This window comes from Ailuropoda melanoleuca, chromosome 5 (assembly GCF_002007445.2).
Source record: "Ailuropoda melanoleuca isolate Jingjing chromosome 5, ASM200744v2, whole genome shotgun sequence".
Lineage (NCBI taxonomy): Eukaryota > Metazoa > Chordata > Mammalia > Carnivora > Ursidae > Ailuropoda > Ailuropoda melanoleuca.
In genome coordinates, this window is record NC_048222.1 from 58,758,746 (window position 1) to 58,772,903 (window position 14,158).

The window sequence follows — 14,158 nt, forward strand, 5'->3', positions numbered from 1 at the left end:
TTCCATACAAATTTAAGGACTATTTGTTCCAGTTCTTTGAAAAATGTCCTCGGTATTTTGATCGGTAGCATTGAAAGTGTAGATTGCTCTGGGTAGCATGGACATTTTAACTATGTTAATTCTTCCAATCCATGAGCATGGGACTTTTAACTTCCCAGAATCCTGAGCCCCAACTGTTAACAATTAAAAGTCTTAAGAATGCTTTGTGTGGTACAGATCCTTCTGTATCTCAATTTATTCTATGTATAATTAAAAGTTATAACTGCCTTATGCAAATTGCAAAGAATTGCAGAATTCCTAATTAAAACAAAGATGATTTTTTAAAAGAAAGGAAAAAATCTAGAACATAGAGGAGTAAATAGTAGGGTCTGAACTTCTGTAGTTCTATTTTCAGAGATTATGTGGAATCCAATAAAATGAAATGGACCAAAATCTCTCAACAAAATTCCTCCATGTGTTATTAGGGTCCAAGAGAGATCAATAAAGTCCCTAAGCAAGCCCTATTGATGAATCCCACTGACATTATTATGGCTACTATATTAATATAGCTGGGTTACTTAGCTCAAATTCCTCTCCAACTGGCATTTTACCCACAAGCTGAATAGTACATCAGTATATTTGGTGATTTATAAGACATAAGCCACTTTTTGGTTGTGCAAATACTGAGAATCAAGCTTAATGAATTTGCAGAAGTAACCCCATGATATTTCTGGTTCACGTATACCTGTGTAGAATGACATTTACCTGAGTAAAGTTGTAATCTAATCAATCGTTCTGTGGTCAAAATATCAACAGAAGAAGGTGAATTAGACAAAGGGAAACCTTTAAATTTCTCAACTTGTCTTCAACCTTATTCAGATTTTGGAATTGGAAACTTTATTTGGTACATCTGCTACTCAAGAAAACTGGGTATGTCAGGTGGTCAGAATTTGACAGCATCGTCCATTAGGGTTTTCTTTTTTATTTATTTTAAATTGTATTTTATTGTTGTAAGAATACTTAACATGAAATCTACCCTCTGCACAATTTTCAGTAAAATATATCATTGTTGAATATAGGTACAGTGTTGAACAACAGATCTCTAGAGCTTATTCATTTTACTTAACTGAATTTTGATGCATGCTGACTAGTAAGTCCCCATATCCTCTTCCTCCCAGCCCTTGGAAACAACCATTCCCCTCTTTACTTTTATGAAGGTGACTGTTTTAAATTCCTCATATAAGTAGCATCATGCAGCATTCGTCTTTCTGTATTAACTTATTTTGTTTAATGTCCTCAAGTTTCATATGTGTTGTGGTATATTTCAGAATTTCCTTTTTTTCTAAGGCTGACTAGTATTCCATATATACAGCATTTTCTTTATCCACTTATCTGTCAATGGGCATTTTGGTTGTTTCTACATCTTGGTTCTGCTTTTGGTGACATATTCATGAAATTGTTGCCAAGACTGATCAAAGATCTTTTACCCTATGTTTTATTCTAGGACTTTCACAGTTTTGGGTCTTATGTTTAAGTCTTCAGTTTAAGTTGAGTTTTGTGTAAGGAGTAAGGTAAAGGCCCAATTTCATTATTTGCATGTAGAGAACCAGTTTTCCCAACACCATTTGTTGAAGAGACTGTCCTCTTCTTATTGTATGTTCTTAGCATCCTTATCTACAGTCAGTTGATGATAAATATGTGGATTTATTTCTGTATTCTGTATTCTGTTCCATTGGTCTATAAGTCAGTCTCTCTGCCAATACCATATTGTTTTGGTTATTGTAGGTTTGTGATATATTTTGAAATTAGGACCTGCAGTGCCTCTAACTTTGTTGTTCTCACTCTTGATTTGACTATTTGTAGTCTTTTGTCCCTTCATATAAGTTGTAGAATTTTTTTTTCTATTTCTGTAGAAATTGTCATTAGAATTTTGCATTGACTTAGCAGATTGGTTTTGGCTGTATGAACATTTTGACAGTAGTCTTTAATCCTGAACATGAGATGTCCTTCCATTTGGTTGTGTCTTCATTAATTTCTTTTGTTAATGTAGTTTTTGATATATATATATATACATATATATATATAATATCTGTATTATATATATATATTTTCTCCTCCTAGTTGTTTATTTTTATTTTATTAGTTTTAGTGCTATTACAAATGAGATTGTTTTCCTAATATCCTTTTGGACAGTTCATTGTTAATATGTAGAAACACAGCTAATTTTTATATGTTAATTTTGTATACTGCAACTTTACTGCATTTGTTTATTATTTTTAACAACTTTTTTTTGTGGAGTCTTTAGGGTTTTCTGTACATAAGATCACATAATCTAAAAACAGGACAATTTTACTTCTTTCTTGCTCATTTGTATGCTTTTTATTTCTTTTTCTTGCTTAATTGCTTTTGCTAGGACTTTAGTACTCCTTTGAATATAAGTGATTGGAATGGTCATCCTTGTCTTGAGTCTGATCTTGGAGGAAAAGCTGTCAGTTTTTGACCTTTTGATATAATGTAAGGAAGGAGTTTTTCCATATATGACTTTATTATGTTGAGTTAGTTTCCTTCTATTCCTAGTTGTTGAGAAGTTTTATCATGAAAAGGTTTGAGTTTTGTCAGATGCTTTTTCTGCATCTACTGAGATGGTCATGTGGTTTTACCCTTTATTTTGTTAATGGGGTATATATAAACTCTTACCATTATTGTATTACTATCTATTTCTCCCTTCAGTTTTGCCAGTGTTTGCTCATATATGTATGTGCTCTAACATTGAATGCATATATATTCTTAAATTTTCCTGGTGGAAAATTTTATTATTATAAAATATTCTTCTTCATCTCGTGTGACAGTTTTTGATATAAAGTCCACCTGTTTGGTATAAATATAAACATCCCTACTTTCTTTTGGTTACCATTTGCAGGAAATACCTTTTCCATCCTTTCACTCAGTTTATGTGTGTCCTTAAATATAAAGTGAGTTTCTTATAAGTAGTATGTAGTTGTGTCTTTTCTTTTTTTAAAAAATACATTCAATTACTCCCTGTCTTTTAATTGGCAAATTTAATTCATTTACATTTAAAATAATTCTTGATAAAGAAGAATTTGCCATTGCATTGTGATAGTTCTTTTCCATTAGTTTTATATTTCTTTTGTTTGTACTTTTCTCCTTTTCTGCATTTTCTTATGTTTTGTTGATTTTTTTTTGTATTCATGTGCTTTGATTCCTTTCTCTTTTTCTTTTATGTTACTTCTGTAGGCATTTTTTTTTTGTGGTTACCTTGAGGCTTATGTAAAATCTTACAGTTCTGACAGTCTATTTAGGTGGATAACTTAAGCTTAATTGCCTACAAAACCTGTCTGGTCTGTGCATTAGACAAAGCAGACACCTCCTCTATTCTTCACAAATTGGCTTTGTGCAGGCAAAGACCCCCACCAGTCAGTCTAGCTTGAGATTCTGGTGGTCTCTACCAACTTTTTCCTTCCCCAAGGATAAAACGTAGCTGTGGTTTATATCCATTTGTGCTGAGCTGGGTATAGGGGTATCTGTCCAAACCACCATCTGTGTTTTTCCCCAGGTGGCTAGACTATCCCATACCCATAAAAGTTCCAAGACTCACAAGTCAGATGGTGGTTCTTTGGGCAGCTCCGGAGAATTCAAGTGCTGGATATACAGATCAACTCTTTCCTTCCCCAGGAGTAAGCTGAGATCCTGGATTTTTCATTTGCTTGGTTTGTGTTGAGGGGGATGAGATTCTTCAATATCTACCTGCCTAAGCCTCCATCTCTTCTTATTTTTATTTTTTTACTTTTTAAATTTTAATTCCAGTGTAGTCAACATACAGTGTTATATTAGTTTCAGGTGTATAGTATACTGATTCAACAGTTCCATATATTACTCATGGAGCTAATGAAGATAAGTGTATTCTTAATTCCCTTCACCTCTTTCACCCATCCCCCCCTCAACTTCCTCTGGTAACCATTAGTTTGTCCTCTATAGTTAAGAGCCTTTTTTTTTTTTTTTGGTTTGTTTTTCTCTCTTTATTTCCTTTGTTTCTTGTCTTGTTTCTTAAATTCCACATATGAGTGAAATCATATGGTATTTGTCTTTCTCTGACTGGCTTATTTTGCTTAGCATTATACTCTCTAGATCCGTCCTTGTTTGTTGCAAATGGCAAGATTTTGTTCTTTTTATGGCAAAATAATATTCCATTATATATATATACCACAAATTCTTTATCCATTCATCTATCAGTGGACCCTTGGGCTGCTTGCACAGTATGGCTATTGTAATAATGCTGCTATAAACATAGGGATGCATATATCCCTTTGAATTAGTATTTTTATATTCTTTGCCTCTATTTTTCCCCCCCTGGTGGCTAGACTATTCTGGGCTCATCAAAGCTCCAAGATTGGCAATTAAGTCCTTTGGGGAGCTCCCTCAGAAAAAATGCAGTTATTAGATATATGTATGAACCCTTTCCCTGTCCTAGGGAGTCTTTTCCTGATCATATGGTCCTGTGCCTGGGGCAGGGACTCTGGTGAGAGGTTTTCCCAGATCTTGCTGGCTTTGATGAGCCTGATTTCACATTCTCTTGGAATAAGCCTTTCAGTTGGTTTCTGGATTTTTCACAGAGGGAATTTATCTGTAAATTGTTGTTGAATTGGTGTGTTTGTGAGTGAGATGAGGGTCCAGGCCTTCTTACCCTGCCATCTTGCTGGTCTCACTACCATTATTTTTTCATCATTCCAATTTCATACATGTTGAGCCAATAGTGAGACATTGCACAAATTCAGGGAGCATCATTACAATAAAATGCAATGCAAATGGTGCCCTCCGTGACTGTACAATTCTGTTCCCCTTCTATTAGTGTATTTTGTAGACTGAATGAAGGTTTGTATTAGGGTGGGAGGAAAAGGTCAGGAAAGGAGGAGCTAAGCAGCTACTAAATTTAAGCCTCAGCTCTATTAGAGTGATATCTCACTATGGCTTAATTTGTATTTAATGACTAAAGATATTTATTGAATATCTTTTTATGTCCTTCAAGGCTATTTGTAGATGTTCTTTCAAGAAATGTCTATTCAGGGGGCGCCTGGGTGGCACAGCGGTTAAGCTTCTGCCTTTGGCTCAGGGCGTGATCCCGGCGTTATGGGATCGAGCCCCACATCAGGCTCCTCCACTATGAGCCTGCTTCTTCCTCTCCCACTCCTCCTGCTTGTGTTCCCTCTCTCTCTGGCTGTCTCTCTCTCTGTCAAATAAATAAATAAAATCTTTAATAAAAAAAAAAGAAATGTCTATTCAAATCCTTAGTCAATTTTTTTTTAAATGGCTTATTTGTGTTTTCTTATTCTTGAACTCTTTTTATATTTATGATTGTGTAAGTTCCTTATGTATCCTGGATATACATCCTTTATCATACATGATTTGCAAGTAAATACTTTATTGCTGGTACCCTTTACAATGCAAAAGTTTTTAGGTTTGTTGAAGTCCAATTTATCTCTTTATCTCGTGATTTTGGTGTCACATCTAAGAAACTGTTCCCTAAGTAAATATAACAAAGATTTACATTTATGTTCTCTTCTGTGACTTTGATAGTTTTATCATTTACACAGGTGAAGATCCATTTGTGTTAATTTTATATGTAGTTTGAGACAGAGGGTCTAATTTCATTCCTTTGCATTTTGATATCCAGTTAATACTGGCACAGTTTGTTGAAAATAATTTGAATTGACTAGGCATCTTTGTCAAAAATCAGTTAACTGGATGGGACAAGATATTTGCAAATCAGACATCTGATAATGGGTTAATATATAAAATAAAGAATGTACACAGCTAAATATAAAAAAACTGAATAAAAAATTGGCAGAGGGCTTGAAGAGACATTTTTCCAAAGAAGACATTGAGATGTCCAACAGGCACATGAAAGATGCTCACCATCATTAACCAGTTATCACCTCACACCTGTCAGAATGCCTATTATCAAAAAAAAAAAAACCCAAAAACAAAAACAAAAGCAAAATAACAAGTGTGGCAAGGATGTGGAGAAAAGGGAAAACTTGTATACTATAGGTGGGAATGTAAATTGGTGAAGCTACTATTAAAACCAGCATAGAGGTTCCTTCAACATTTAGAAATAGGAATACCATGTGGTCTAGCAATTCCATTGGTGGGTATTTATCCAAGGAAAATGAAAACAAGAATATATGCACCCCTGTGTTCATTGTAGCATTATTTATAATAGGCAAGATATGGAAACAAGTGCCTGTTAGTAGATGAATGGATAAAGAAGATGTGATATATATATATATAAATATATAAATATATATTTATATATATATATTTATATAGTGGAATCTTACCCAGCCATAAAAAGGAATGAAATCTTGCCATTTGTGACAATGTGGATGGACCTAGAAGTATTGTGCTAAGTGAAATAAGTCAGACAGAGAAAGACAAATACCATATGATTTCACTTACAGGTGGAATCTAACAAACAAAACAAATGAACAAACAGAACAGACTAGAAACAGACTCATAGATACAGGAGGCAAAGTGTTGGTTATCAAAGGAAAGGGTTTAGGGAGTGTGTGTGAAATAGGCAAAAGGAATTAATAGGCACAGACTTCCAATTATAAAATAATAAATCATGGGTGTGTAATGTATAGCCTAGGAAATATAGTCAGTAATATTTTAATAATTTAAATGGTGATGGCAACTAGACTTACTGTGGGATCATTTCATAATGTATAAAAACATTGAATCACTATGATTTACATCTGAAACTAATATATTACATATAAATTATATTTTTTAAAAATCATTGACTGTAAATATAAAAGTTTATTTATGGACTCTCAATTTTATTCTAATAATCTAGATGTGTATCCTTATTCCAGTACCACACTATCTTGATTACAATAGCTTTGTAGTAAGTTTTAAATTTTAAGTGCAAATCATCCAACTTTTTCTTCTTTTTCAAGATTGTCTTAGCTATTTGGGGACTCCTGTATTTTCATATAAATATTAGAATCAGCTTGTCAATTTCTGCATATAAGCCAGCTGGGATTTTGATAGAGATTATATTCAGTATGTAGATTTATTTGGAGCATATTGCCATCTTGAGAACATTAAGTTTTACATTTGTGAACTTGGATGCCATTCAATTTATTTAGGTCTCCTTTAATTACTTTCTTCAGTGTTTTGTAGTTTTCATTGTAAAAGTCTTTCACTTATCTTGTTAACCTTATTCCCAAGTATTTGATATTTTCTGATGCTATTGTAAATGCAGTTGTATCTTAATTTTTGGGTTGTTTATTGGTAGTGTATACAAGTTGATTTTTATAGATTGATCTTATATCCTGTAACTTGTTGAACTTGTTTATTAGTTCTGGTATTTTTTTTTTAATTTGTAAATTCCTTAGGATTTTCTATATATAAGATCTTGTCATCTGGGAAGAGATATAATATTAGTTCTTCCTTCCTATCTGGATGCATTTTTTTTTTTTTGGTCTAATAGTCCTAGCTAGACCTTGTACTGCAATGTTGAATAAATGTGACTAGGGTGGACACAGTCGTCTTGTTCTTGATCTTATGTAGAAGGCATTCAGTCTCTCACCATAGATTATGCAGTTAGATGTTGGCTTTTCATAGATGCTTTTTATTAGGTTGAGGAGGTTCCCTTCTATTTCTGGTTTCTTGAGTGATTTTATTACAAAAAGATGTTGAATCTTGTCAAGTGCTCTCACTCTCTGTGTCTATTCAGATGATCATGTGTTCTTCTGTTATTTATTCTATTAATATGATTTATTAAATTGACTGATTTTTGGATATTAAGGAAGCCTACATTCCTGGGATAAATAGCACTTGTTCATGGAGTAAAATGTTTTTTATATCTTTAAGGTTTTGTTTGCTAATATTTTATTCAAGGTTTTGAGGCTTATATTCATAAGAGATATTGCTCTTTAGTTTCTTTTTTTTTTTTTAAAGATTTTATTTATTTATTTGACAGAGATAGAGACAGCCAGTGAGAGAGGGAACACAAGCAGGGGGAGTGGGAGAGGAAGAAGCAGGCTCATAGTGGAGGAGCCTGATATGGGGCTCGATCCCATAACGCCGGGATCACGCCCTGAGCTGAAGGCAGACGCTTAACCGCTGTGCCACCCAGGTGCCCCTAGTTTCTTTTCTTCTTATGTCTTTGTCTAGTTGTAGTACTAGCATGATACTGAACTCATAGATTAACTTGTGAAGTATTCTCTTAACTTTTTTTTTTTTTTTTGAGTTGGCCAACCGTGTGTTAATTTTTTTTTTTTTTTTAACATTCAGTAGAATTTACCACCTAGTACACCCAGCCCTGTGCTCCTTTGTGGGAAGTTTTAAAATTAATTCAACTCCTTGTTATATACGTATTAGATTTCTTATTTTTTATGTGTCCATTTGGTAGTTTGTATTCTTCTAGGAATTTATCCATTTAATCTAAGTTATTTAGTTGTTTTTCATGTAATTGGTCATGATACTCTTGTTTTCTGTTTTTCTTGTTTTCTACCAATACATAATTTCCTGTATGGGTTATTGTTCTGAAATAATTTGTTCCCAGTTTATCCAAACTGCCTACATGGCATTCAGGGATCTTCATCATCTGTTTCCTCTCCAGTCTTGTCTATTTCAGTTTCCTAGTAGGATGTCTCATTCAGTGAAGCAGGTCTGTATACTCCATGCAACTTGCTATTTCTTAGGTCCTCGACATTCCTCAAGCCTTGATAACTTTTTTTTTCCCCTTCCTTTTCTTAGTCATCTCAAGGATTCCTTCATTTCTGTTCAATTTGACAGCCTCTGAGAGACTATCCTGGTTGTTCCAGTTACGGGAGTCACTTTAAATCCACACTTGTAGTAGTTATTGTCCCACTTTGTTTGGCATGAACACAGGTGTTCACATATATTGTTTAGTGTTGCATATGCAAGTTCTGGCATTTCAGTTTGGTTTAAAACTCTATGAAGGGGATGAAAAGTTGATTTTGAAATCCGTTTGTAATCTTGGTACTTAGCACAGGGATCTAAAAAGACCAGTCAGTGAATTTAGGGTAATTATGTAATGAGTAATGAGTAAGTCCTTTTAATACAGATTGTAGATTGTATTTAATAAAAGCAGGAATTGTCCCTGAATAACAGATATGAGATATTCATTAATCTTACCTGATTTTAAATTGTACCAGGGGCTCCTGTCACGAATTTCCTAGAATGGGTCATACTACTTTTTAGTGTCAGTGAAAAGGTACACTACAGCTCACTATCTGCAGTTTATTTGTAAAATGGGAATATTAATATGTACTTTCCAGGAAAAGTACTGGTATTATGTAGAATTTTGCATGTAAAATTGTAAGGCACTTCACAAACATGTCCTGTTGTTAAAAAATGAGCTGAGGAAAATGTAGACAACGTGAATATATTGTGCCTTTTGAGAAAAAAAAATTTTAAGTGTTTAAACTGTTTCCGCTGACGGGATTATTTTATAATAATAAATAATAAAAAAACTTTTTAAAAAAATTTTATATAGAGGATAAATGGCTCAAATGTTGAACAGTAGAACATAGGAATTTGAAGAAATGATGCTGGATACATCATATTCTTCTATGGAAGAGATACAGGTATATCTATCTGTAGTCCTACTCCATTCGTCCCTGGGAAACCTATGGGATGTACACACTAAAGAATCGAGTGACATACTTTTATTTTCTAAAAGGACACTGGCTCGATATCTTTCACACCCATTTCTTCTTTTTGGTGTGCCCAGTGTTGGCCTACATTTCTAGCCTCCCTTGCAGTTAAGTATGATCATGTGGTGGAGGTCTGACTAGGGAAATGCATACTCTCTTTTTTTCCCCCCTTATCTGTCAGCTAGATACAGCGACCCCATCGTATGCTTGGGCTTTGAAGTTGGTCATTGAAGTTGCATCAGTGCGTTTCTGGGTGACTGCATGCAGTCATGTAATACATATTTTGTAAAACAAAAGAAATTTACAGTAACATGCTAAGGACTCTTGAAGGCTTTACAATAATGAAAACTGTTTAGCTCACTATTATCCAAACTTAGGTCTATTAAATATTTTGAGATTGTAGAAAGGGGGAAATAATATTTATTAACACCTGGTAGACCATACTTTACAAAATTTTGTCATGTAGAATGGATAGCTCTGAGGCCCTAATCACTATTCAGCAAGACATGCTAGTAAAAGGCTGGCATGCAGAATAGATGGGAGATAGTAAGTTAGTATACCTACCTGCTGCTCTGAGTGCTGCTGAAATGCAAGGACTTTCATGTATTTACATTAAGCTAGGGAAGCAAAATGGAAGGGAAAAGGCAAAAAAAAAATTTTTTTTCTTTTAGTTGTTAGAACTCAAGTTTTCCTATTCAGAATTCTTAAATTTGAAAAGAACTGACACAAGCAGATATATAATTTTTTCTTTTATTTAAAAAATTTTACAGGCCTTTTCTCAGTATATAAATTACTATAAATTCACACATTGAAAGGGTACAATTACACAATTACATAATTTTTAATATATCTATAGAGTTGTGCAGCCATCACTACAATCCAGTTTTAGAGCATTCCCAAAGTATTTCCTTATGCCCATTTTAAGTTCCTGTTCCCACCATCAGTCTCAGAGAATCACGGATCAGCTTTGCCTTTTATGGAGCTTTAATATAAATGGACTGTTACTATATATAGATTTTTGAATCTGTCATCTTTTACTTAGCATAATCATCTTAAGCTCCATCCACATTGTAGTACATATCAGTAGTCTTTTCCATTATATTCATGAATGTATGAACTCATTGCATGGCTATAACATATTTTGTTGGTTTTATCAGTTAATGGACATTTGAATTGTTTCCAGTTTTTTACTCTTAACAATAATTTTGCTGTAAACTTTGTATAGAAGTCTTTGTGTGAACATGTGTTTATACTTCTCTTCGACATATGAGAGTAGGATTTCTCAGTCTTAAATTGACAAAATGTTTTTCAAAGTAGCTTTACCTCTTAAATTCTCACCAGCAATGCAAGAGCTAAATTCTCCATGTTTTCACCAATAATTATTATTCTCTGTCTTTTGATTATATATTAAAATGGGAGCAAAATGATATTCTATTGGGGTCTTAATTTGTATTTACCTAAAGACTGGTAATGAGCATTTTTTATATGCATATTATATCTTCATGTATCTTTTTGTTGAAATGTCTATCATGCGTCTTGACCTTTTTAAAAATTGTGTTGTCGTCTTATTGAGTTTTAAGAATTCTTTGTATAATTTGGATACAGTTTCATTATATATATTGTGAAAGTATTTTCTCTAGTGCTTGTCTTTTAATTTAGTTATTGGTGTATTTTGAAGCTCTTGAATTTTAATTTTTGATTAAGTCCAATTTATCATATTTTTCCTTTATACAATTTGATGTCATATTTCAGAATCCTTTATCTAACCCAAGACCATAATTTTCTCTTGTGTTTTCTTCCAAAAGATTTATAATTTTAGCTCATAATTTTGAATTATACTTCATTTTGAGTTAATATTTATATATTGATCTGGGCTGTCTTCATTCATATTTTTGCATATGGATCTGCAGTTGCCCAGCATCAGTGTTGAAGTTGCTATTTTCCCTTATTATATTATTTAGGAAACTTTGTAAAAAACAAAAACAAAAAAACCCATAAATGTAAAGGTTTATTTCTGGACTCCCAGTTCCATTCCATTATCTATATGCCCATTGTTAACAGCAGTATCATGCTCTTTCAATTACTGGGTAGCAGGTAACATGTGTCCTTCAAATTTGTCCTTTTTAAAAGTCGTTTTAGTTATTTGAGGTCCTTTGCATTTGTAAATAAATTTTCAGTTAAGCCTGTTGCTATCTATAAAATAAAAAGACTGGGGGCGCCTGGGTGGCACAGCGGTTGAGCATCTGCCTTCGGCTCAGGGCGTGATCCCGGCGTTATGGGATCCAGCCCCACATCAGGCTCCTCTGCTATGAGCCTGTTTCTTCCTCTCCCACTTCCCTGCTTGTGTTCCCTCTCTCGCTGGCTGTCTCTATCTCTGTCACATAAATAAATAAAATCTTTAAAAAAAAGAAAAGAAAAGAAAAGAAAAAGACTGATCTTATTTTGATAGGGATTACATTGAATATATAGATTAATTGCAGGAGAATTTCCTTCATAATAATGTTGACACTACCAATCCACAAACATGAAATATCTCCTAATGTATTTTGATATTCTTCAATTTTTCTTATTACTATTTTGTTTACTGTATGCCCGCTTAATGTTTTTTCTAAGTATTTTACAATTCTGTTTTGAATGTAATTGCTTTCCTAATTTTTTTTTTAGCTATTCCTTGGTAATAGAAATATAACTGATTTTCTATTTTGTAAGCTTTCTGAACTCACTTATTAATTTTATTGTGTGTGTGTGTGTGTGCATTTTCACAAAATGCGTCAGGTGAACTGCGAATAGTTTTACTTCTTCCCTATAATCGGAATGCTTTTATATTTTATTTTAGTTTGTCTTATTGCAATAGTTAGGATTAATTATTGAATAAAAGTGGTTAGAGTGGACATGCCCTTATGTCTATATTATGGGGAGAGCATTTAGTCTTGCAACATTAAGAAAGAAGTTATTTGTAGATTTTTCATAGGTTCCAACCTTTTTAGGTTGAGGAAGTTCCTTGTTATTTCTGAATTGTTGAGATATCTTACCACAAATTGTAATTAAATTTTGTTTAATGTATTTTATTGAAAAGATAGGGTTTGTCTTTTATACTCCTCATATGATATATTGCTGATATTGGATGTTAAACCGACCTTTCGTTTCTGGTATAACTTTCATTATTATGTCTTTGGATTGGTATCATAGTAGTAGTAGATTCTTAGAATGAGTAGGAAAATGTTGCCTTCTCCTCTATTTTCCTGGAGTTTATGAACAATTGGTAACATTTAATCTTTAAGTAAATGCTATATTCTATAAGAGAGGTTATCTGGGCCTAGACTTTTGTTTCTGGGGAGAATTTTAATCACAAACTCCATTTCTTTACTGGGACAGATTTATTCAGTCTCCATTTTATCTTGAGTCATTTTTAGCAGTTCTGTCTCTCTAGAAATTTGTCCATTTCATCAGTTATCTAATTTGTTGGTATAAAGCTGTACACAATATTCTCTTATAATCCTTTTATTTTCTGTAGCTCAGGAACAATGCCCCCCTCTTTCATTACTGAGTTTAAACATTTGTAATTTTTCTCTTTTTTTTCTTGGCAGTCTAGCTAAAGTCTGTCAATTTTATTAATCTTTAAAATCAACTTTTGAATTCATTCATTTTCTCTAATTTTTTCTAGCTTTTGATTTCGTTGATTCTGCTTTAATCTTCATTTTCTTCTTTCTGTTTGAGTTTTTAGTTTGCTCTTGTGTTAGTTTCTTAAGATGAATACTTAAGTTTTTGTTTAGAGATCTTTTTTCTTTTCCTTTTTTCTTTTCTTTGTTAATATAAGCACTGAAAAACTTGGATTTCCTTTAAGCACTACTCCATCTCATAAATTATAAAGTTTTTGTTTTTGTTTCTTTCAAAGTATTTTGCAATTTCCCTTGTGGTTTCTTCTTTTATCTATGGATACTTTTTTCACTGAATGATTTGTATGAACTTGATAAGAAATTTAAATTGCTTTTCAAGGAAAAATTTTTTCATTTAGAAAATAAAATTTGTTTTCTGATCAATCAATCAGCTAATAAAAAGGAAAGAAGGAATTCCTGTGCTCTTGTTTGTGATGCGCAAATCTACCTCCAGGTGGCCATGTTAACAGGAAGTGTTTTGTTTACACTACAGTGTATTTAACATTTTCAATGTGCACAGTTTATAGGGGCCATGTTCTCTGAGGGCCATGTTCTCCAGGGGCCATGTCTTATTTTTCAAACTCCCTGTCCTTTATGCCAAGTAGGCTTCACCCATTATTGTTGCTTGAATGGTTTCTATACTCATTTGAGTTCCTGACTCCTGATACTACTCCAGCATCCTGAAAGAGCGATTGCCCCTGTAATGATTACCAAGGGCCATATCTCCAGGGAAAATTTTTGATTCTCAAAGAACATCATCACTTTAACAGTAGTATCCATTTTTCTTATTGTAAAAATTAGCCTTATTTAAAAATC